Source organism: Lissotriton vulgaris, chromosome 11 (genome assembly GCF_964263255.1).
Source record: "Lissotriton vulgaris chromosome 11, aLisVul1.2, whole genome shotgun sequence".
NCBI lineage: Eukaryota > Metazoa > Chordata > Amphibia > Caudata > Salamandridae > Lissotriton > Lissotriton vulgaris.
In genome coordinates, this window is record NC_141699.1 from 713,988,263 (window position 1) to 714,014,167 (window position 25,905).

Consider the following 25,905-nt stretch of genomic DNA (forward strand, 5'->3'; position numbering starts at 1 on the left):
CAAGACAACCAGGGAAGGGGTAACTGCTGGAGCAAAAACACATTAAGCAATCATAACACTAGAGACACAATTGTGGCTCTTAGACTGCCTCTTCAGTGGCTATGAAGGCCGGCTACCCCCGCAGGACTATAGCACAGCAAACCAGGAAATTCAACATTTACCATTCCCAAATCACCAGCTTTCCCGACCGACACCTGAGTCTCCTGCTCCGCCATTTTGCTACAGTATGTGGCACGTGCGTAATCAGCAATTTGGGATTGAGAATTGCAGTTCGTGGATTTGGAAGCAGGTTTTTGTCTACTCCGCATGCAAACTGAATGAAAACCGTTAAAAACGTAAATAGGCTTTTTTCGTGAGAAACTTGGACAGCAGCATGGGTGAGGGGTTGGTTGGGAAAGTGTGAGTCTGTTAGCCCCCACTGCCCAAACGGCAGACATTTGTAAAGTCATTCAACTTCTGTAGAAGTTAAAATAATTGATATGCATTTATTTATTTATTTCCAAAGATTTTATCGAAGATAAAGACGTTACCATACAAATTGCAATCACAACAATACTGAAGACGAAACAAAAACATAAAGCAATCTTCCATCAATCTGAATGAAAATTAAACCATCATCACCATATAAAAATATCGGGAGCAATAGGGGGGGAGGGGGTAGGGAGGAGAAAAGGGTTCCTAGCCTCAGGTTCAGTAAACGCTACTCTGGCTTGTATTATACATAGCATACTAGAATGTGTCCGCTCGGGCATGTGTCGTGGTAATGTGTTTCAGTAGTGGAAGGGGGTGCACCGCACCAGGGGTTCAACCAGTATCGTGAGCCATTCCGGTCCTAAAATAATTGATATTTAAAAAGCCAAGAGATGCTTGTGATGGAAGACAAGAATGTCCTGCATTTAAAGTGAAGGAGTAAAACAAAAGGCAGGATAGCGAGTGAGAGGGAGTGAGGAGACTAGGGCAGCAAATGGATTACAAATAAACTATGCAGCAGCTAGTGTAAAGCTCTTTCTGAGAATCTAAGGCTGGAACTTACATCTAAGGGAGTCATGGCCTTCCTGTCTATTATTTTGTTTACCTTTCTCTTTTGTTTGCTAGAATTAATTCTAAGTATCCTAATAGAGCTGAACCGAAGACTGGATGTTCCCTCAAATTCATTAATTTCGGTTGCTAAGAGCAGGGTGTACACTTTGCTTGACCCATTGAAGTGCCTGACTGAATGCTCACACGAACTGTCTGCTAGTGCGTCGGCTTGTTCAGTAAATGCCTCTTCTCAGTAGATGGGGGATAATTAATAATACATCCGAACGATTTGTGTGCATCCGCAGAGGAGAACAGGCGGGTCGCTCAGCTTTATTTTCCGCAGCAGCTGCACCACTGGCTCACTCCGAGAGTTTACCAGCTCTGCGTGCACCCTATAAATTGCCTCATGTGGTTGTGCCCATGGTAAGGAATGCCTCCGATGAAATGAATGTCAATTATGTAGGAAATGCAGCCATTGCCAGCATTTACTCCACTGAGAAGCTGGCAATACAATAATATTGCAGTTTGTTATTTTAAGGGACGTGTATTGAAAAAACAACAGCCTTGTATGATTCAGGGTTCACTATTACAAACGTCATGTAATAGGTTGTCATTGAAGGAGCCCTGAGCCCGTAAATCCCTGACGTGTGCCAGCTTCACCTCTTCAATCCTGGCAACAGCAGCAGCATCATCTGTGATCTGGCACAGGGGCGGTGGGTGACATTTGAAAATGGTGGGGCGCAATGTGATTTGCATACCGCACCATAGCGAGCGCGCGCAGCGCGCGAGCCCAAACCCCAAAAGGGGGGTTTGCGGGGGTTACCCCCCCAAGAAAATTTTGAAAAAAAAGAAGACAAATCGTGCATTTTCAAGCAAATTTGAGAAAGCAGGAAGGTTTATAAAGCAATTGTGAAAGTGCAGTTATTACATTATTCTCTATGTTCTTGTAGTAAACTCTCCTAGTTGGACTACTTAGGCTCTCGCTCTCTCCCCTCTCTATCTACGTCCCTTTTCTATCCCGTCTCCTCCTTCACTCTTCCCTAAGGTCTATTTCCCTCTCTCTCAGCACGTTCTACTTCTCTCCTGCTTGCCCTTCTCTTCCCCTCTCTCTCAGCAAGTCCCTCTTCTCTCACACCTCTTCCTTCTCTCCCCACACTCTCACCCCTTCTCTCTCTCTCTCCACTTCTCATTCTCACCAGTCCCCTCTTTCACTTTTTTCTTACTCTTTTTGCCTCTCTCTCTCTCTTTGCACTTCCCTCTTCACTATGCTCGTTCTTCTCACCCCCTCTGTCTCTGCACGTCTCTTCTCTCCTGTGCCTTCCTTCTTTCTCCCACTCCTCTCTCTATCTGTTGCTGTACTTCTCTTTCTTTCCAGCCTCCTCCTTCTCTCTCCCCTCTCGCTCTGCACTTCCCTCCTACCTCCTTCACCATCTCAACCCCGTTCTTTATCTCTCCCCTTCTCGCATCCTCTTCAGCCTTATCCTATTGACTCTTGTACTCTAGCCAGCTTAAACATCTCATTATTGTACCACCTTTTTTTCATTTTATCAGTGTTTGCAGTTCCATTCTTCTCTCTGTCGACCTAAATGCATGCACGCATGCCTGTCTTCTTTCCTTTCTTTCCTTCCTTTTCCTTCCTCTCTTTCTTTTTTCCCCAGGTCTGGTTAGGTGCACACACTCTTTATCTAGCTAAATTGTTCCCTCTGCATTCCCATTATCAGTCTTTCCTTGTCCTTTCTTCGTAGCTACAATTACAGTCTAGGTATGCCCCACGGTGCCCTGTGCACTGTAACTTGCTCACGCCGGCAAAAATGTGCACATGGATATGCAGCCTGATGCAAAGTGGTATTGATGTGCATAGTCATATGCGCTAAACAAGTGAATTACCTACAAACGACGGGAGGTAGTCAAACCAGCATTTATCAGTTCAATGTCTTTGTTTTGTTACAAAATATTTTTTACAAAATGGGTGCACATGAACGAGGGACCAGCCACCATAGACCCTCTGTCAGTCAAACATCTTGGTCAAAGAAATTATAAAATAGTTCTCAGCACTCCAAATCAAGTGACCACTGCAATATTACTTCACGCATAATGTGAATCAATCTCCATGTTTTAATGAGACAACAAGTCAAGGAAAATAAAAATGGCAGGCCTCACCTCTTGTGCAAGGCCAGCCCAAGGACATCCAAAATGGTGTTGCTTGAATTGTGACAAACTTTTAGTTTCTGCTAATTGAATCTATAATTTAATTGTAATTGTTATTCTATTTGTTTATCGCTTCATACCCCTGACAAGTTGCCGAAGCACATTATCGGACGGTTGGCAACCTGCATAGTGAGGGAGTGACTTGTAGAAAGGTGTTATATGGCAGGAAAGTCTAAGTGAGAAATATTTTGGAGCCATACGTGACAGCCGAAAAAACACAATAGGGAAAAATGAGGCTAGTTTCACCCCCCAATCAACAAGTCAACCAAAACCAAGAACCATAACACTTCCTACTATTACACTTCTCAGTGGATCTATTTCCACCCAGTGTTGGGTGAAGTAAAAAATTAGAGGAAAGAAATCACTGTAAGAACCCACTGAAAAAAATCACTGTAAGAACCCATTATCAGTGCATCAAAACGGTCAAAAGATAATTCACAGGGGCCTTAAACTGCTGAACTTTATGGTTAAAAATGTAGAAACCCTTATGAAAGAACGAATGTAGGGGCACGAAGAACCACTGTGGAATACCCCTGGCTTCTCATCCTTGGTATATGCACACTTCTTCTGGAAACCACAAACCACTCAGCTCATAATGGACGTGGTAGACGCCCGTCACGAGGCAGTCAGCCTGGCTGTCCGCGTTTGTATGTCTCATAAATAAAGACTCTGCTGGTTGTGAGAGTATTTTCAAAGCGAAATCCTTCCCTGACTGGAAACAACCGCCAGTAGAGTCATGGTGTTCGTGAAAGGGAAGATGTGACACAAATGGAATTATTTACCCTCTGCCCCTGACCCCGGGTTCCGAGTACATTTATTTGGTTGAGAGCTAACTCTGCAGTGGCACAGCTACTAATATGTTTCACCAATCAGTTTGTAAAATATCAAATATCATTTACAAGGTAAAAACATTCTGCTTGAGTTTCGGGGAAATTCTTGCACGAGATAAAGACAAAATTCAGTGATGCTTCTTATATTTTCTACAGTTAAGTGCAATGTGCATCATCCAAGACAATGTGAAAGAAACAAAATATGCCTAATTTCTCTCTAGTACATCAAACATTAAAATGCTGTTGAGTTTTTTCTTTACAAGCTCGTTTGCAATGTGCTCTTGGTTTTCAGAGACCCCCTAGAAGTGGTCAAAAACGCCTCAGGCCTTCTTGCCAGAGCTCGACCCCTAGTCATCAGTCTGTGCCAAATTCTCTAATGGCTTATTTCTTGAGTATCTCATCAGAACTGCCAAAAATTGTGTTGGTTTATTAACACTATCTTATGACTAATGTGCTGTAAAATCAATCAGTAGGCACTTAAAGAAAACTGTTTTGAGGAAACCCATGTCCTCTACACACTCACATAGAGTCCAGTTCAATAACTTTATTCAGTCATATAAAGGTGAACCACAAAAGTAAATACAATCATATGCAGCAAGACACCAATGATAATAAAACACATTAAAACATCGCTATATCATACTTAGATCCTTGAGGAAAGAGATAGAGATTAAAGGATAAAAATTACGAGAAACAAATCACGAAAAACATCAACTACAATTACATCAATTATAAACCTACCTATAAATTACTACGACACTACAACAAACCGCAGGAAAAATAAACAGAAAACAACAAATTTCATATTCAAGCTAAAATTGCGGTTAATAGAAAGAAAACATATTACATTTGAAGGTAAAATGACAAATGGTACAATGCATTTCAGCAATAGTGTAAAAAATATCTGTCTATGAGAGGTAAAAACAACAACATACAGAAAGAGCTAGTGGTCATCATAAAAGCTACCCGATCAGATTCATTGCATTAATCATCAGCCTCAGAAAGGTATATACAGTAAACACAATTTCCTCTGAGGCCAGGAATTGCATAAAGTGCAGTGCTTCTATGCACTGACGCAAGGAATATTGAATCAATAAAGGTTATAAGACACAGGACCTGCTACTGGAATAAAAGTGCACAAGAACGCTACATGTAAAGAGCTCTGTACTGAATTCTGATCACATGGGCAAGGTGTAAGATCGTGCGACCAATCATTACACTGGGGGAAGGTGACTAATCTATGAAATAAGCTAAGCAAAAATTTAAGAAAATAAAGTGCTGATAGTACTATGAAACGAGTAACAAGAATGGTTGAATGTCCCTGAGTGGCTCGAGCTGCATATGTAAGGTAGCGGAGGAGGACTCTGAAAACAGCATGGTCCTTAAAATATCTTCGCAGTAAAAGCCCCCGCTCCCTGCGACAGACAAAAGTGGCAGTAGACGATGAGAGGGCCAATAAGCAGCGAATACATTTATTTTCTGTGACCTACAAAGATGATGCCTCCTGCTTACCCCAGGCCCCTGCCCCATAAATTCCTGCACCGACACATTTTGCAAGTAAATGGCCAGCATGTGAGAAAATCACATATTACCCAATTTGGCACCAAAGGAAAAGAGGGAATTAATACCCATTGCTAAATGATTATTCCTAACTTCTAACCGTGGGAGCCAGGAAACTCTGCAGTTAAAGGTTATCCCTAGGTAGCGAAAACTTTCTGTGTGTTTTACAGGGCTATCATGAAACTTAAAGGTTGGTTTCAGGCCCTTTCTATAACCACAAGACATTACAAAGGACTTAAACACAATTTCCTCTGAGGCCAGGAATTGCATAAAGTGCAGTGCTTCTATGCACTGACGCAAGGAATATTGAATCAATAAAGGTTATAAGACACAGGACCAAATTCCAAATTCAAAGGACTTAGCAACTTTAATCCTCCTGTCAAGCTCCTCCAAATGAGTTAAAGGCATTCAAGAGGCGTGGCAGTGTGACACTAGTGCGGCCCAAGATGACAGCCTCGTCAGCATATAATAATGCTGGTATAGGACGCTTTCCAATCTGGGGCATGTCCCTGCACCAGAGAGGAAACCTCATAACATATATTTAAAACAAAAGCTGTGACGGTATTTAATAATAGGAATGGCAGGGACACGCTGCTGTGTTTTTGAGATTCGGACAGAAGTTCGTGTCATGCCCTCAGGCAATTTATTAAGAAACACAGCACTTAATCCCAGCACCGTTAACGTCAATGGGTGAGAGAAGGTGTCCCTGCCTCTGGGTGCCCCGGGCAGCATTCACCAAAGTGACGCCATCGTAACTGCGGTGCCACTCAGCTATTACTGTGCTTTTAACAATCTAAGTAGAAGTGTTGTGAGGCTGTTTCCCATAATAAACGCAAAGACAGTGTAGACAACCCAAACTAGTTAGGCGGCTGCAGCTCAGAGATCTGCGCTGCCCTCCAGCTGTGTCTAATAAACCTCCCAGAGGACACGTTAGGTCTTTCCACAAACGGGATCACAGAAAGCCAAAGCTGTCCTAACAGGTGCACATAAATACAAAACTGCTCTCTAGTTTGCCACGGTGACGGTTTCTATGAACAAATCAGAGAGGGAGAAAAAAATGGAGTAAGTAAAAAACAGACAGAAAACTGCACATTCGACGGCGGTATGTGGCATGACGTCGCCTTAAGCACATGGGTGGCTCTAATTAGGCCAGGCTGCATTGAGTTTCTGACTGTTGGTATGTTTGGCGTTCGGAGTGTCCCTCAGGTCCCGTCCAACATGGCTAATCAGAAGTCCGCTAATTAAAATGAAACGCTGAAAAGAAACAGTCGAGCGGGTAATGAAATGCGAACCCTAAATGCAAGGGAGACAAACAAAAAAGCAGCACATCTTGGAAGAACCTGGCAAACGAAGCACTAGCGTGAACACAGCATTTTATCGAAGTCAGAATGTATTACATTGACAGGCGCCAGCGGGGAACTTTCATGTGGCGTTACCATACTGGGTCTGTATTGATTCAACCAATCGGTTATTATTGTGACCCCATATAACGCGAACCTTACCTGATGGTGTCAGGTACTGTGATAACTGGAAAGCGTGGTCACGACGTATGGGACCGGTCTATCCCCGAGTCGCGACACCTCTCGTCCTCCCTGAGATTCACTCTCTTTCGCCTCGAGGGCCGCGGCTTCCTGTTCCGAGAGAGTGAGAGTGCGCGGCATCCAATGATGGATGCCGCGAGGCTGACCTGCCAATCCTGGAGCTGCATGCAGTGCCAGGATTGGCTAGGGGGTCATTTTGCTGCTCGCCCTGTCGCCCTTTGGAACCCCGGGCTGTGGCAGGCGAGCAAGCACCCCTGGGTCCTGCTGGGAACTTACAGTGCGCATGCTTGTGAAAGTTGAAAACTTTCCCAAGCATGCGCACTGTAAGTTACCCAGCGGCGGTCTGCTGCAGCCTGAATGTGTGGACTGTCACTCAGGCTGCAGCAGGCCACGCCCCCTTCGCAATTCACGCGGCTGATTCCTGATTGCTAGTTTACTTTACACAATTATGTTAGATCCGGCTGCCGCGATGCGGGTCCATTGTGGCTGGTGGGGCTACGCCCCTACGCCCCAATGGACGCACCTCTGCTGGTCTGGCATGATCACACTGGTTTCCAAAGACCTATGGATTGTGTTGGCCTGTGAACCCTGGTCCTCCCCATTGTAGTGTCGGAAAGTACAGAAAACGGAGGCTCTTTGCCGCTTACTGAGTCCTGTGTTTGCATGCAGTGTATTGTGATGGTCTACAACATGCAGGAGTCACCAGGGGTAAAGGCTGCTAGCCATGGCTTCCCCTTTTAAACTTTGGCATGTCATTGTAAACTGTGCTTTTTAGGTGTGCATACCCGCAAACTACGCTATGGGGCGAATGGCAGAGTTTTTTTTCCAAATTTCGCACTCCAAGTGGAGGCGGAGTAATAAAACTCAGCAGACTCTGCCGGCAGAGTGGAGTTCACTGCCCACCCCTACTTTTAAGAGGGGAGCGAGATTCCCTTGCAGGTGGGTGCAGTGAGTAGCTGCACCTGCCTGCAAGAAGATGCCTGGGGGTTCGTAGGACTCACTTCCCCCCCTCCAGAGGGCTGCTATCACGGGGCACACTTACAGTGTGCCACCTTTTAGGCTGCGCACTATCAGTATGCCTCCCGACAGCTTCTTTGCCTCTGCCCCCACGTCTATAATACTGCACGGGCGCAGAGGCAAGGGGATTCCCTCATTTGCATGGGGCCATGTCACCATGCAAATGAGGGAACACCTTCTGCTGATAGGGGTGACACTATATGTGCACCAGTGCTATCTGTATTACAGAAAGGGCTACACAAGCATCTGTGACCCCTTCTGTAATTCCAATGTTTCCCTGGGGTTTACAAAGTAGGCACTAACACCCTTTGCGCCCCTGGGGCACTTCGATAATACGGTCCTGGTTGGCAACCCAGGATTTCTGTTTGTGGGTATCTGACAAATCACACTTCCCTAAGACTTTATCGGCTCATGCACTGGTCCACCTCACATTGATGATCCCCACCCATACCTCAACACAGTTCATGTGGCAATTTTAGGTAACCTCCCTCTTGGACCCAGTGTTCTGAGAAGAGTTGTGCTCAGCTGTCAACACATACTTTACTGATAAAGTTAACTCTGTGGAGGGTGTGCACATGCGCTGGGAGGCCTTCAAGGTCACCCAGAGCAGGGGAATTGCATGCCATAGAGCAGACACTGCATACTCTCAAGTAGGACTATGAATCCAATCCAAACCCCTGCACTCTTGCTGCTATACACAAACAAATACTCACTTTATTGACAAAGCTACTCAAGAAATACATAACTTGTCCATGCACTATGTGGCACAGTAATTTGGGGAGGCGGGTCACCCGGGGCGCTGCCTGGCTGCTAAGTTGAAGACATCTTGACCCATTCTTGTATTGTTAAGGCTACATCTCGTGATGGTACTGATCACTATGATATATCACTCTATTTTATACGCACCTCTTTGTCATGCGCAACTCTGCTACAGCAGGTGACATAGCAGACTATCTAGATGATATTGCTTTGGTGTAGATGATATGTCTTTGATGTGGCTGGCCAATGGGAATAGCTAGCTCAACCTATTACAGCGGAAAAAACAAAGGAAATCATAACTACACTGCCTAATTGTAAAGCACCTGGCCTGGATGGCATAACAAGTGAATTTTACAAAGGATTTGCCTCACCACATCTCCACGCGCTATATGAGGAAGCATACAATAAGGGTACATTACCGCCCTCGCTCAGGGAGGCACTGATTACTACACTGATAAAACCTGACAAGGCGCCAGAGTTCTGTGAGTCCTACCAACCCCTTTCTCTAATTCACACATATTTAAAAATCCTGGCTAAAAGATTAGCAATTCGACGGCATCCACTCCTCTCCAGCTTAGTGCTGCCAGATCAATCTGTATTTGTTCTGACCCACGCCACAAAGCATAATTTGTGCATGATGTTTGCATTACTGCATCACTTGAACCCCTCCCTGGAGGCAGCGGTGGATCTCCGAGACGCCGCAAGGCCTTCGATTCCATTGAATGGGAATACATTTTTGAGTCCCATTGGAAACCCAATGAGCTTTTGCAGTGGATTACATTTCTATACACTGACCCGGTTGCTCGGATATGTATCAACTGGACTACATTTGCTGAGATGTGCATCTATAGAGGCACTAGGCAGGAATGTCCCCTATCCCAGTTACTATTTGCGATCTCTGGTGTGTGTCCTCCACCGTAGATATGCGGCCTCAGCACTACAGTTCACACTGTGGCTGCTGGGCATCTCACTATGTGAGGATGATAGGGTGTTATATGTGGAAGACCCCATCACCCACTTGGTGCCCCACCTACATGAATACATACTGTTTGTTCAATATTCAGGGCTGAGTATTAGTTGGCCCAAATCCACTATTTTCCATTTGACTCCAAACACTCGACCCCACAAATTGGAACTCTCCTTACTGTGGAATACATACCCTATAAAATATTTTGGGATCTTGATCCATAAAGATCCGGATCTGGTGCTTCAAAATAACTATTGCAGGAGCATGTCACAGCTTGAGGATCAGGTGCACAGATTGTCTAGGCTACCATTGTCTATGGCAGACAGGGTGACTGTCATGAAAATGATGATATTGACTAGAATTCTCTAACTTTTATCAACATCCCTATTGTACTGCCTCAAAATACATTTAATAACACTAGCATGGATGGGGAAACAGCTCAGAATTTGGTGGGAAATGCTCAGTTTACCATATATACAAAGGGGTTTCTGTGCCCCAAACTTTGAACTCTATTTCTTTTGTGTGCAAGCTTATTTCACACACTACCGGTATGTCCACCATGATTACATCCCACATTTAGTGATTGATCATCATGATGCCAGCCTGCTCCCGTTGAATGTTATTCTGCCACACAGACAAACTCATATTACTTGGACTGAGTTCAACACAATTCATTGTACAACAAGAGCATGGCACATACTTGGGGTGTGCACCCCCAAGGAACCCCTATACTCTCCAGCACTTCCTTTGGTATTTTATACAGCTATATCTGTTACACAGGATCATTGGTGATCCTTGCCAATGCAGATTTGAAAACCTTGGGAGAAATCTACTCTGTGGACATTAATCGCTCTAAATGGCATCTCTCACATACAATCACACCCTATTCCTGACTTTCATATACTTCTATCTCTGCTTCCAATACATGAATTATATCCTCAATTCCTGGGGGACCCCCCACTTTCCACACACTGCATGCCTTACTGACTAACACCAAGTGTAAGGGACTCATTACCAAGTTATATGTCTTGGTACAAAAGATAAACCTGCAGCCCCTGAACCAGGGCAGAAGAAATGACATGGAATGTTGAATCAACTGATGGAGCTGACTGACTGGGCATTTTGTTGTGCACGAGCCATTATGCATACACCTAACTGTTATATGGCATATGGGGTCGAGATAGTGTCATACGCGGATGACACCCAGCTAATAGTGACACTATCTCGACCACCCGAGGAAGCCTCAGCTAGCTTCTCGGCATGCCTCAGTGACCTGGCCAGGTGGATGAATACCAATTGCCTATGCCTAAATGCAAATAAAACTGAGCTTCTTGTGTTGGGGAAGACTCCATCTATCTGGTCATCTGCATGGTGGCCATCTGAACTTGGCGCCATACCAAAACCTTCCGAGCAGGTGAAAAACCTAGGGGTCAGATCAGACTCTACTGTGTCTCTTGAACATCACACCAGAGAAATTGCAGGCAAATGTTACGGAATCCTTAAGACTCTATGTAAAACCCTGAATTCCCTTCCCACAACTAATAGGAAAACCATAATCCACTCTCTAGTTACACCCCATCTCGATTACAGCAACTCATTGTATATGGGCTTAGGCAAAAAAGTCCTTCAGCGTCTGCAGTGCGTCCAAAACGCAGCTGCCCAACTGGCACTTAATTTATCTATAAGGTCCTAAGGGAAACGTGCCTTAGCCATCCTCCATTGGTTAACCATACGGGAACACATTACATTTAAAACAATGTGCATGACTCACCGTATTGCCCAAGGAAAGGGACCAATATACCTTCAAAAACTACTGACCAAGCACCAACCTAAACGACTTTTAAGATCCCAAGGCAGTATGCTTTTTCAAGTGCCCAGAATCTACCGGACACGTATGGGCGGTAGATCCTTTAAATACTTGGCCAGTAAACAATGGAACTCATTACCTATTGAACTTAGAATGGAACCGTCAGAAAAAAATTTCCGCCAAAAATTAAAAACATATCTATTCCTGAAAATATGATCCTTACCTTCGGCCCCTTTCTGTTCTCCTCTCCCTAGCTTTCCCTGTCTCAGTCCAGTCCTTGTTCCTTAAAGCGCGGGGACACACTGTTTTCTAGTGTAACCAGGCGCTATACAAAAGGCTTTTATTATTATTATTATTATTATTATTGAGGCATAATTCACTTCAAATACCTCCATCAAATGTATTATACACCTGTTTGGTTATACAAATTTGGTTTGAGGGAGTATGCTAACTGTTTAAGGTGCGGGACGCCTGATGCCGATTTCTTGCATCTGGTATTTCTCGTAAATCTGGGGGTGCGCCAAAACCTTGCGTCTCCCTAAGGCAGCATAAACAGGAGAAATGTTTTCTGAAGCACACATAGAAGAGGAAAATGCCTTCAATAATTTTTTTGTGCAGGATGGTTTCCCTTCGTGCACAAAAACAATCATGCCAACAACACAGACTCTTTCTTGCACCATGTTGCAAGGGTGCCTGCATTGGAGCACAGCGGCTAATTGTCGGCTGGCACTGGCTGAAAGGACAGGAATGCACGGTAACCTGAAAATACGGTGAATCCCTGCTCTTTCGAATTGGTGTATGGCAGCACAGCAACATTACTTGTGCCCCTTTGTCTTTCATATGTGGCACTGTTTAACTTTATGTTGTTTATACTTTAAATGCATATTACACAAAATGCAAATAATAAAAGACATTACGGGAACAACAAAAATAGGCTGCATTTTTTTAAAGCTGGCTTTAATATTTCGTTTTGGGAGTTATTCAAGCCTTCTGGTGAAATATCATGTTCTAGGTAAGAGTTGCTGAATTTCAGAATAACCCCCTGCAAGTTACCTGAACAATTTAATCTACATAGCTTGAGTTTAGGGTTCTCTGCACTGGCTAAGAAAATGCCCCAGGAGCCTTCACTGTATATGTACACGTGATGGGCTTATTGTTCACAATCACTGTGTTCTCTGAAATTGTACAGAAAATCTGTGTTGGGAGTAATATGCATAACGTTTCCAAGTTAGCCAGTCTGAAAAGAAAAAAAGGACAAGCTGAAGGCCTCCCTGACGTCCCTCAAGATCAACACTGCCACCTGGAAACCCTCACACTCAACCATCCAGCATCACGCAGCCTCATTCACAAAGGCTGCCAAATCTCCGAGGTGGCCAGGCCCGGACTGGCCATTGAGGGCACCGGGCGATTCCCCGGTGGGCCGCATGGTTGGGGGCCGGTTTTGGGCCCCTGGGGCCGTTTTTGTTACAGGGCCGTTATGCTGCAAAAACGGCCCTGTAACAAAAACGGTCGAAAACCGGCCCTGTCACAGAGCGCGGTCGCACCTCTCCCCCCCTCCCCTCTCCTCCCGGAGGGGGGTAGGGGGGCCGGCCGAGCACTTTGCCAGGGCCGGTTCATGTTCCCAGTCCGGCCCTGGAGGTGGCATGTACTGCTGAGGATCAAAGAAGGCATGAGGTGGGCGATTCCAGAGCTGCCCGCACATCACAGCAGTGTCATCACATCTTCCCGACTTGTGACAGGACGTTTCATGCCTGAATCGGACTACTCAGTCATCTTCCGACGCACAAGGAGCTCTGTCAGCCAATCAAAGAGTTGTTGCGGTGTTCATCAACAAGATGGATGAACATCACTACAATTTATCAGACATATACAGCTACATTTCTACACTGATTACATGCAATTTTACAATTTGGGTCAATGGGCAGAAGTTACATTTTATGGCGTCATGTCAAGTATATGCAAGGTTACTGTGTGACTTTAAGGGAGCTTAAATTCAATGCAGACAAAATGGATGTCGTTCTTTTGGGTCCCAGATGCATTCTCATCTCAATCCTCTTTCCTCAACTGCCAAATGAATTGGGAATTCCCACCAAGCTTCTTTGTAAAAACAACTTGGGTTCACTCTCAATATGAATTAATCCCTTGTAAATAGTGACTTCAGAAGGAGTCATGCCTGCATCTCTCCTCACCCAAAGATAGGTGGTGAAGGAGAAAATTGACAGATGAAAATGTAAGACGACTGTAAGCAGACCAGATGGTACAGAGTCAAAGTGGTAAAAACAGTCAGTGCCCAAAGGCAGCAAAACCCAGGAAGAGCGACTAGGCACACGCAAAATACCCAGGTGCTAACAGACTATATGAACAATACAATTAGCACAAGTTGTTCATCATGTGAAAGGTGTGGAACTAGAAGCCAACATATAAAAGGCTTGGCCAGTGTCTGCTTGCCCTTACGCAACAGGGAGGCAAATAGGGATATTCCAATTAAATCGTTGTAACTAATAACAAGCAGCCACATATGTCTCTCTGTCATGGTTGAACCCCACAAAGTCTCTGCAGTGGCCCAGGCAAAAGTCTAGAAACGCTGGAGATAAGCCTATGATGGGAACATGCTGCAAATACAGGCCACAGAGACCCAACAATACTTTTAATAACCAGTCTATAACTAAAAATAGTTCCAGGCATAGATGTTTTAATGAGGAATCTAAGAACAAAAGAATGGAACTACAATCACTAGTCCACAGTGACTTACAAGAAATCAAATTAAAATGGCAAGACCTAGCAAGGTATAAGGCTTTAATTAAGAAAAAGATGGTAGACGCCAAGAATGCAAAGTGCAAGAACTGGAAAAAACAGCCTTGGAAAGGGACTAAAGGGATTTTTGCTTTAAAATTGGGAAGAGATACTGACAACAATGTTTCTAGAGATTTCAACTGTAACTCGGTGTTCTTTCTTAGGGCTAAACAGTATTATAGAACCAATCTATAGGAAAGGCCAAAAAACAATCTGAAGGCATATAAACCAATCAATTAAATAGACATTAATTCTTAGATCTTCATAGAACTGATGTTCAGGGCCCTGGATGATTGGGTCATCAATGAGAACATCCTTTCTCCTACCCAATGCGGGTTTAGAAAAGGGGTCTCATCTATTAATCAGATATTCACGTTTTTACATATCATTCACAAATTTAGCTCAGCAAAGAAAAGGCCTCTTTTCGTGGCCTTTCTAGACTTCACTTCAGCCTCTCTACTGGTCCCAAGACATTGCCTCTGGGAAAAGTTAGCAACCATGTGCATTGATGCAGCTTGGGGATTGGGGTCCCTAAGTCCCTAGAAAGGCTCGGAAGGGGGGCCGCCCACCCCCTCTGCATTAAAGTGAGAGCAGAATCAGGGAGTGGTGTCCCTGGAGCTTTTAAATGCTCCCTCACCCAAAAAATGCTTGCCCCAAACCCCTGGGCCCTGGGCCACCACAGGGGACTTATATTTCAAATGAACAGGAGTCCGCCTTTATTTTTTTACAGCACTGCAAGCCTTTGTGCTGCATGGTGTTGGCCGCAGGCCAGACCCTGAGCCCAACCCTGTTGCTGTCCAATCCACACCCCGTGCCTGAGCCATTGACAGCAGGGGGGTGGGGTTTAGCACATGGTCTGGTTCCCATTTTTAAGTATGACAGACCTACCGACTTTGTCATAGGTTCAGAAAACCAAAATATACTAAGTGGGCATATTAGCTTTATGAAGTGATTAGGATATGAACACATATAAAACCAATGCAGTGTCTTTGTAAACAATGACAAATAATTACAGTGAAATGTATATTTCAACAACTCACACAGTTCAATCTTTAATATAAGTGATTATTATTAAAAAATGCAATAAAGTTTAATTTAAAATAAAAACATCCTTATGTCTTAGAGTTTTTCTTTTGACATTTTTCAACCTGCAAAGTGCTGCCATAGACCCGATCAAAAGGGTGCAGTGGGAGCTGGCATTGACCCTGCCTGGCGGAAGCAGGTTATTTTCTCTGCTTCCCCTGGGCGGGAGCAAATCTCGGTGTCCCTGCCCACACGAGCCCGCAGGCAGGGAAACAGATAAATGCTCCCACCCGGAGGGATCATTTTTGCAGCTCCCGCCAGGGGAAAGCAGACAAGTTTTCCCTGCCCACGCTCAAACATTGCAGGGAAACAGTGCCCCGGGGTGGGCTCCCAAGGACACAGTGTTTGAGCAGGACTCAGGGGGATGATAACGGGGTCCCCAGGGCCTTCCTCAGCTAGGGGAGGAGGGCCATGTAGCCCTCACCCCTAAAAGTTTTAAATCAGCCATGGGGGCCCCAGTGAGTTTTAGAGAGGGTGGGCACCTCCAACCCCCTTTAATTTATGGACAGCCCTGGGAGATGGGGTCCCCTCCCAAAACTTTAAAATGTGCTGCCCTGGTCCACCTGAGGGTGTTTTTTTCACAAATTCACAGCAAAATAAAAAAATTATTTAGGTCCGGGGGCAGGGCATCCCTACCCTTTTCTACTCTATCATTTTCAATGTTTTTACTTGGACTCAGGATTGAGTCTTGAACCTCAAGATGGCTCCCATAACATCGTTGTTGACATCAGCACATTGGACCTCCATGTTGAGAGTTATGTATATTTTGCAAGCCTTAATTTCTCTAAAACTACTAAACGTATTCACACCATATCAAAAAAAGCTAATTTTTGGGACCAAAATCTAACTTTATGCCAAATTTGGTGTAATTTTGTTCTGCAGTTTTGGGGTATAACTTCAATTTTCCTGTGGAAAAATAAAAGTGAAAAACACATTTTGGGACCCCTTTTTCTCTTGGCCATTGCTTAATGGATCACTTTGAAACTTTCAGGAAGGAGCAAAGGAGGATGAGACTGTTTTCAGAAAGTTTAGTGAAGATTTGTCAAACAGCATCAAAGTTATTAGGAAAACAACAAATGTTTTTCCTATGGAAATGTGGTCCGAACTATAACCACCCAGTGGCAAACCCTATTGGGTAACCTTATAATATATATTGCCCTTTCAGGCTTATCGTGCCACATAAGTAATGCAAACAAGAGCATGGAATACTGGGTAGTTGCCAAGATTTATGTTGAGGGCAGTTCCATAAAACGGAGCATTCTGCAACACAACTGACACTCCACTTCCGCTCAACACAAATATGTTTTGCCCTATACTGGTTGCGCCCTTGTGTCTGGACAAATCTACACTTCTTTGAGGAGCTCTAATAATAGCAAAACATGTCTCATTGCTTTCATTAATTTCAGATTGGCTTGCATTGTATTTTACCAATTGCCAGAAACCTGTTCAGAGGGCCACGGGTCAAGCTGGAGTTACTGGGCCCAACTGTGGGGATTGAGGTCTATTACCCCTGTTGCCCTGGGGCTAACCTACTAGAGACCCTGAGCAACTGGGCCGAGTACACCTTCAGCACTTGACTCTTAGTTGTAGCGCAGGTTGATCAGTTAAATGCTTCTTGAGGGGAGGTGGAAAAAGGTGTGTGAACACAGGCTCACCACTCAAAATACGTTCAGCAGCAGTAATAAATGACTGTCCAGTCAAACACTTGATTTTATGGAAAAAAAGAGTATTTATATACTAACAAAAAACAACATACAGCATTCACAAACAATGCAAACAGTACTCTGGGATCAGGGCTCTAGTATTTTACAGACAGGTTTCTGAGTCCCAATTTCTTCTCCCCAGTAGTTGTGGTTTTTCCATATTCACTTTAGGAAACATTCAATTTAAGCCACACTAGTAGTGTCAAAGCCCAGCTCACCTGAGTTTCTGTTCAGTTCTGATGGAGGTTGAAGACAGTCCGACCCCACCGTGAAACTGCTTGTTCCAGCACACTAGTTTTAAAACAGTGCACTAAGAACCAGAAGCTCAAGGGAAGGGGGAAGTGGATAAAATAAAAAAAGAGAGACAACTCCGTTCTTGCGTTTCCATGGTAGAAGAGCTGCTAAAATCTGCGGCCCTTTCTGACTTCTGTAGAAACTGGTGCCTAATGAAACATAAACAAAGTACAGATAAGTGCAACCTATCCCTAAATGTGTTCCCGACTAAACCTTAATCTTATTAGAAATTCTCTTCTAAAAGTACCTCTTGGATCCTGGTCTCAAGCTTCCAGGTTTGGAATGTGTTACTGTTCTGGGATGTGCTTTCTATTACTGTAAAACTTCTGTAAAATCAAACGAATATCATTATCAGAATTACCAATGTCTAACATTCACCTTAATATAACTAAAGCCTACATTCCTAATAGCAAACTCACTTTTCACACATTTCCAGACTTTTTATAAAACAAATACTGTACTTTTACATCAAAATACAGCAGGTAATTTGTGCAAGTCCTTGATTTACTGTTTGCCTTGCTGTCAATGGTTTCCTCTGTTCGATTCTTAAAAAAGTTCCATGTAAAACAATGTTTATTTCACAAAGTTCCACAAAGTATTCTTGAAACAAAGGGTTTGAACCACAAAGTTCGTGGGAGATATCTTGTTCCAAATTGTCTTTACATGAATCCAGAAATCGCTGATAAAGTTCTTTTAGGTAATAAAAGGTTTTGCACTTACTTGTTGCTGAAAAGGGATACTGATCAGTCTAACCTTGACCTCTTTCTCTTTTGCAGGTCGATTGCAGTGGACAGAAGAGGGGCTGAGGCAAGAAGTAGCCGGAAACCAGAAGAAGGATGAGCCAGAAGCCGCGCCTGTTGAAGTCAATGTAGGTCTGGAGAGAGCAGGAGTGCCAGCGCCTAAGGATCGGTTCTCAGGTAAGTGGGAGGTAGGCGAGCACAAGCACTGGGTGAGGCTCAGGGGCTGCTTTTATAGACAGGGCTGGGTGTGGTTTGAAGAGCTGGGTGTGGTTCGATGAACTGGGTGTGGTTCTTACAAGCAGGTGTGCAGAGCTTCAGTTATTATGCTAATTAGTTGAAGTAGCACATGGCCTAGGGAGGAGTGTTCTAAATAAGCCTTGGTAAAAGCAAGGTCCAGTGTTTTCTAGATAAGCCTTGGTAAAAGCAAGGTCCAATGTGCACACAAGACAGCAATGTCCAAACTTGTGAATACATTGAGCAACATACACAGAAGTCTTAGGGAGGGGCTGGGATAACAGGAAAGGCTCTCAGTAGTATGTTTAAAGAGAGCTATTACAGAGACCACTAGTGCAATGAGAGGGGACATGCTCTTTGCTGTGCACAAACCCTAACAGTCGTCCCCTCCAAGGCCCTCCTACTGGATGGGGTTTCGCTGGATTTTTTTAGATAAAACTGTCTAATCAACCGTGGGGCATGTACATAGGATATTGGTTCCCATGAATTCTCAGTTTCGTCATATCCTTTCCATTCTACTAAATAAAACAGACGTCCATGAATTCTTTTTGCGTCTTTTATGCTTTTGACTTCATATTCTAGATTTCCCTTAATTGGTATGGGTGGAGGTGGTGATTCGGGTCGGGAATTTGGGTTGTACAGCTTAAGTAAGGACACATGGAATGTAGCATGTACTGGGTATTCTTTTGGTAAGTCTAATTTTACTGTTACCGGGTTTACTATAGCAGTTGTACTAAAGGGTCCAATGAAACGTGGTTGCAGCTTTCGGGATCCCTCTATATTTAGGTTCTTTGTGGAGAGCCATACTTTGTCACCGATTTTATACATTGGGTCTCAGATCTGTGTTTGTCTGCTTGTCTTTTCATACTTTCTTTGTACTTTAATAAATGTTTCCTGGCCTTGTCTTGTATGTTACCTAATCTCGTTAGTCTGTTACTGTAGGCAACAGGGAATCTTCTAATAAAATGGGTATAGCTCCCGGGTGATACCCCTGCATGAAATAGAATGGTGAGCAAAGTAGACCTGCATGCTCAGTATTATTATAAACAAACTTTGCTACATGGAGAGCTTCCAACCATTCACTAGAATAATCAGCCAATAAACAACGTAGCGTTTGAAGTAAGTTTTGGTTCAGTCGTTCAGTTTGTCCATCTGTTTCTGGATGGAAAGCAGTGGATAATGCCACATCTATTTTCAGTTTTTCGCATAATTTTTTCCAAAATCTAGAGTTGAACTGGCTACCTCGGTCTGACACCACTTTACTTGGCAAACCATGTAAACGCACAATTTCTCTTATAAAAATATCATCAAATTCTGCTGCAGTTGGCAATTTCCGTAATGGTACAACATGTGCCATTTTAGACAAAAAATCCACTATCACTAATACTGTTGTGAAGGATTTTACTGGTGGTAAACCTACAATCAAGTCTACACTCACAGTGTGCCAAGGTTGTTTGGGTGATGGCATTGGTATTAACAAACCGTCAGGGGCCTTATGAGAAGATTTATGTCTTGCACAAACTGAACAGGTAGTGACAAATTGCTTAATGTCCTTACTCATATTGTCCCACCAAAAGTGTTTTCTCACTTTTTCCAGGGTTTTTACCCAGCCAGGATGACCTGCCAACGGTGAGGCGTGATGCCAAATTATCACCTGTGTTTGTAATTCTGTGGTGGGCACTAACAGCATGTTGTCGTGATACAATAACACAAGTCAAAGGGAAATCCCTGGAACTTAATATATCTACAACGTTGCAGTTACATTCGAACATATAAATAGCAGGCTACTAGGTTTAGCTGTGCTATGGGATGAAATTTAATAATAATTTCCACAAAGAAATAAGATTCGTTAACAATCTATTTTTAATAAAAAATTTGATACATTAAACAATAAAAAAACACAATGGTTAAAATTTCAAAGAAATATTCCTTGAAAGATAAAAATATAGATTTCATATGCACAATTAAACAATACAGTAATTAGAAATACCGGGCAGAGAAATACATACGTGACACATTTACAAACAATAATTTTTTTTTTTACAAAAACACACTATAAAGTAATAAACCCCTATTATATCTGTGGCTCCTGGATATTCTCGCCACTATTGATCTCTAGATCCACAAGCCTAGGATTGCATTGACTATCGTAGACAGCTGTGACAAAGATACATGTACATCCAGTGTGTACTAGGCTTCACTTGGATTCTTTAATTAAGAAATGCGTCGACGCGTTTCGGTGCAGTACACTTAATTCTGTGGCACCTTCCTCAGGACTTCTTGATAGGGGTTTCCTGTGTCAAGAAGATTTCGAGTTTTAATTTCTCTGTTTGGGGAGCAAAGTGATATGTCAATATCTGCTCTCTTAGATAGTGCACTATTCACAATACAAAAGTTCTCTATATATCCCCTTTGCTAAGGTCTTTCATATACCTATATGGTATAGTATGGGGTATCAACCTCCCATCTATAATTTAACCGATGTATTGTACATTCCTGAGGTATAACAGGTCTTTCTATTGGTATTATAGTACAATATCATTATATACCAGTATCACACTTCATCTTCTATTATAATGCTCTCATTAAAACATTAGTGTACATTGAATCCTGTTCCCTCCAAATCCATTTCAATGTGGAAACCATTACTTTGAGGATTTCTGGTTAAAAAGGGGGAAAGTTAAAATGACTCGAGCATACTTTTCATGTTCTCACCTTTACATAAAGGTGTTTTCCCCTCAATGAGAATGATAAAGGATCCAGCCAGGGCTTGTGCAGCGTGTTATTTAATGTCTGCAGTCTCTTGCTGTTGTGGCCTGATAAGAGACATGTATAATTGGTCAAGGGCTGATTGCTGAAGGTATAGCGCTCAGATAGAAGAGAATTCGATTTGTATTTTAAATACCTTATTATCTTATAAGAAACTCCTCATATTGGGTTTTCCTTTTCAGTTCATTCGGTCTTTTTGCTCTTTAAATGCGTGTATCTATTTGGCAAAAAGATATATTCATGATTACCTTTCTGTTTCCAGCTCTAGGGGTGTTTCTATAATTTTATCGCACATATACCTTACCTTCACGTCTTATAAAACCCTCTTCGAACGGGCATAGGATAACTGGAAGCCTCACGGAAACTGGATATGTTCTATTAGGAGCAGAGAACGTATTCAGTGATTATTCTGCGTGCCTACCCAGTTTAATTATTATCTATTCTGTTCTAGAACATAATTTACGATGTTCACTTTTAAACTGGACACTATCCACTTGGAAGCTTATATTTTTAAGGTTGACACTAACCCCTTGGTTACATCTGACTTTCTGCGCTGCTCAATGTGTGATGTTCTCACCAGATTGTAAGATCGAATTATGGCAGTGGTTAAAGAGTGGGACGTGACGTGTTGTTGTGGTTGCGCCATCTTGGAGTGGTGTCCTTTAGTTTAGTTTCATAAATACATGTAATTTGGCCATGCGAGTGATATGTGAAAGTTTTAGCGATATATTTATGAAACTAAACTAAAGGACACCACTCCAAGATGGCGCAACCACAACAACACGTCACGCCCCTAACGGAGACCAACTAAACAGCTGTTAGTAATCAATTAGTGTAACATACATATAAATAGAAGCGCGTCTAATACAGACGCCAGAGAGCGATTGGAACGAGGCAGAGATGCGGGCCATAAACACTGAGGTAAGAGCGAGAGAGCCGTAACGAGTAAAACTAGATAAACGGGGGTGGCTTTAACAGACAGGATTGTAGTGAGTAAAGTCGTCCAACGTTATGCTACGGCGCCCTAGTTAAAACGTAACGTAACGTAACGAGTATAACAAGATAAACGGGGGTATTTTTAAACAGATAGGATTGTAGAGAGAAAAGCTGTCCAACGTTATGCTAAGGCGCTCAAGTTAAAACGCAACTTGTAGCAATGCAACTTGTAGCAACTAAACAGGGCAAATCCCCGGGAAGAATGAAGGTGATTAATTCAACTAGGTCCTTTCAAACTACCGCCACAATCCCACTCTTTAACCACTGCCATAATTCGATCTTACAATCTGGTGAGAACATCACACATTGAGCAGCGCTGAAAGTCAGATGTAACCAAGGGGTTAGTGTCAACCTTAAAAATAAAAGCTTCCAAGTGGATAGTGTCCAGTTTAAAAGTGAACATTGTAAATTATGTTCTAGAACAGAATAGATAATAATTAAACTGGGTAGGCACGCAGAATAATCACTGAATACGTTCTCTGATCCTAATAGAACATATCCAGTTTCCGTGAGGCTTCCAGTTATCCTATGCCCGTTCGAAGAGGGTTTTATAAGACGTGAAGGTAAGGTATATGTGCGATAAAATTATAGAAACACCCCTAGAGCTGGAAACAGAAAGGTAATCATGAATATATCTTTTTGCCAAATAGATACACGCATTTAAAGAGCAAAAAGACCGAATGAACTGAAAAGGAAAACCCAATATGAGGAGTTTCTTATAAGATAATAAGGTATTTAAAATACAAATCGAATTCTCTTCTATCTGAGCGCTATACCTTCAGCAATCAGCCCTTGACCAATTATACATGTCTCTTATCAGGCCACAACAGCAAGAGACTGCAGACATTAAATAACACGCTGCACAAGCCCTGGCTGGATCCTTTATCATTCTCATTGAGGGGAAAACACCCTTTATGTAAAGGTGAGAACATGAAAAGTATGCTCGAGTCATTTTAACTTTCCCCCTTTTTAACCAGAAATCCTCAAAGTAATGGTTTCCACATTGAAATGGATTTGGAGGGAACAGGATTCAATGTACACTAATGTTTTAATGAGAGCATTATAATAGAAGATGAAGTGCGATACTGGTATATAATGATATTGTACTATAATACCAATAGAAAGACCTGTTATACCTCAGGAATGTACAATACATCGGGTAAATTATAGATGGGAGGTTGATACCCCATACTATACCATATAGGTATATGAAAGACCTTAGCAAAGGGGATATATAGAGAACTTTTGTATTGTGAATAGTGCACTATCTAAGAGAGCAGATATTGACATATCACTTTGCTCCCCAAACAGAGAAATTAAAACTCGAAATCTTCTTGACACAGGAAACCCCAATCAAGAAGTCCTGAGGAAGGTGCCACAGAATTAAGTGTACTGCACCGAAACGCGTCGACGCTTTTCTTAATTAAAGAATCCAAGTGAAGCCTAGTATACACTGGATGTACATGTATCTTTGTCACAGCTGTCTACGATAGTCAATGCAATCCTAGGCTTGTGGATCTAGAGATCAATAGTGGCGAGAATATCCAGGAGCCACAGCTATAATAGGGGTTTATTACTTTATAGTGTGTTTTTGTAAAAAAATGTTTTATTGTTTGTAAATGTGTCACGTATGTATTTCTCTGCCCGGTATTTCTAATTACTGTATTGTTTAATTGTGCATATGAAATCTATATTTTTATCTTTCAAGGAATATTTCTTTGAAATTTTAACCATTGTGTTTTTTTATTGTTCAATGTATCAAATTTTTTATTAAAAATAGATTGTTAACGAATCGTATTTCTTTGTGGAAATTATTATTAAATTTCATCCCATAGCACAGCTAAACCTAGTAGCCTGCTATTTATATGTTTGAATGTAACTGCAACGGTGTAGATATATTACTGGCTCAACTGTATGAAGGGAGGCCCTGCAGCCACGGAGCTCACGGAGCTTCTTGCGGGACTCAACTTTCTGTCTCATATCAATGTTGCGACCCATGTTGGAGGGCACACTTTGGACCAAGTCTGGAGCACCCACGTTGACATCTCTCCTCCCACTGTTTCGCCGTGCATCTGGTCAGATCACTTTCTGATTCAGTTTAACATTTCCATCTCTGATTCTTCAACTAAGGCAGTCACTGAACAGGGACTCATCAGGAAATGGGGTACTTTAGACACCCCTGCTTTCCTGGAAAGTTTAATGGACTCGCAACCAGCCCAAAACTCGAACCTCAATTCCGCCGAGTCAGATGTCTTTAACTGACTCAAGGCTGCTAGCGACACCCACGCCCCTCTCATTAAATGTAATACCATTCGGCACTCCAAAGCCCACAAATGGTTCTCATCGGATCTGAGGGAAAAAAAGCTCTTCGCTCGGCAAAAAGAGCGTGCATGGAGGAGAACCTATAACTCCTCTGATAGGGCCAACTACCTGATTGCCCGCGCAGACTATATGAAAGCTATCTTGTCTGCCAAATCTAAGTTCTTCTGCAATTTAATTGAGCAATCAAACAATAGTCCTAAGGAGATCTTTTCCATTGTTAATAAACTCTCTAACCCCGCCAGAACTGAGTGTAAACCCGCTGCCAGTCAAGAATTCTGCAACACCTTGAATCAATATTTCTTAGATAAAATAGCCTTAATCAAATCTAGCATTCCTGCCATGGTCCCGGACCTGCCTGTCCTGGCCCATCCACCTAACCACCCAGTTTTGGACTGCTTTCCTCTTCTGGACACTACTACCCTCGCATCCCTTTTAAACAGGGTAAAATCAGGCTCCCCACATGACTGTTGCCCCCCTCACATACTAAAGACGGTTTTTACCGCTGCCCCCACTCCGGCCTTGAGTCTTCTTAATACCTCTCTGCTTCAAGGGACTGTACCGGCATCGTTTAAGGATGCAGTCCTACTGCCTCTCCTGAAAAAGCCAGGAGCGGATCCCAATACCCTTTCGAATTACAGACCTATTTCCCTGCTTCCGTATCTGGCCAAGGTACTGGAAGCGCACGTCACCTCCCACCTTTCACTATTCATTGAACAGTCAGGTGTGTTACATCCGTCACAGGCCGGTTTTCGACCAGCCCATTCAACCGAGTCAGTTATCGTTGCGGTCTTGGACTCCCTACGCCTCAGTGCTGACTTGGGAATACCTCAAGCGCTGGTCTTATTGGATTTGTCGGCCGCGTTTGACACGGTCGACCATAACATCCTCCTCGACCGTGTCAGATCGGTGGGCATCTGCGGCCGTGCCCTAGACTGGCTCAGATCATTTCTCTGCGATCGCACCCAAGCGGTCGGACTCCCCCCTTTCTCCTCCCATAAACTCCACACTACTTGTGGAGTTCCCCAGGGTTCTTCCCTTTCACCGTTATTGTTTAACATTTACATGCTCCCTCTGCTTCAGTCCCTTCATTCATTTAAAGTCACTACCTTTAACTACGCAGATGATCTGCAGCTCACTTTCACAATTGATAACTCCCCTGATTCAATCCACCAATTCCAAAACACCATGCTCCACATCTGCCGGTGGATGGATGTGAATCAACTCAAGCTGAATCCGGGAAAAACGGAACTAGTCCTGTTCGG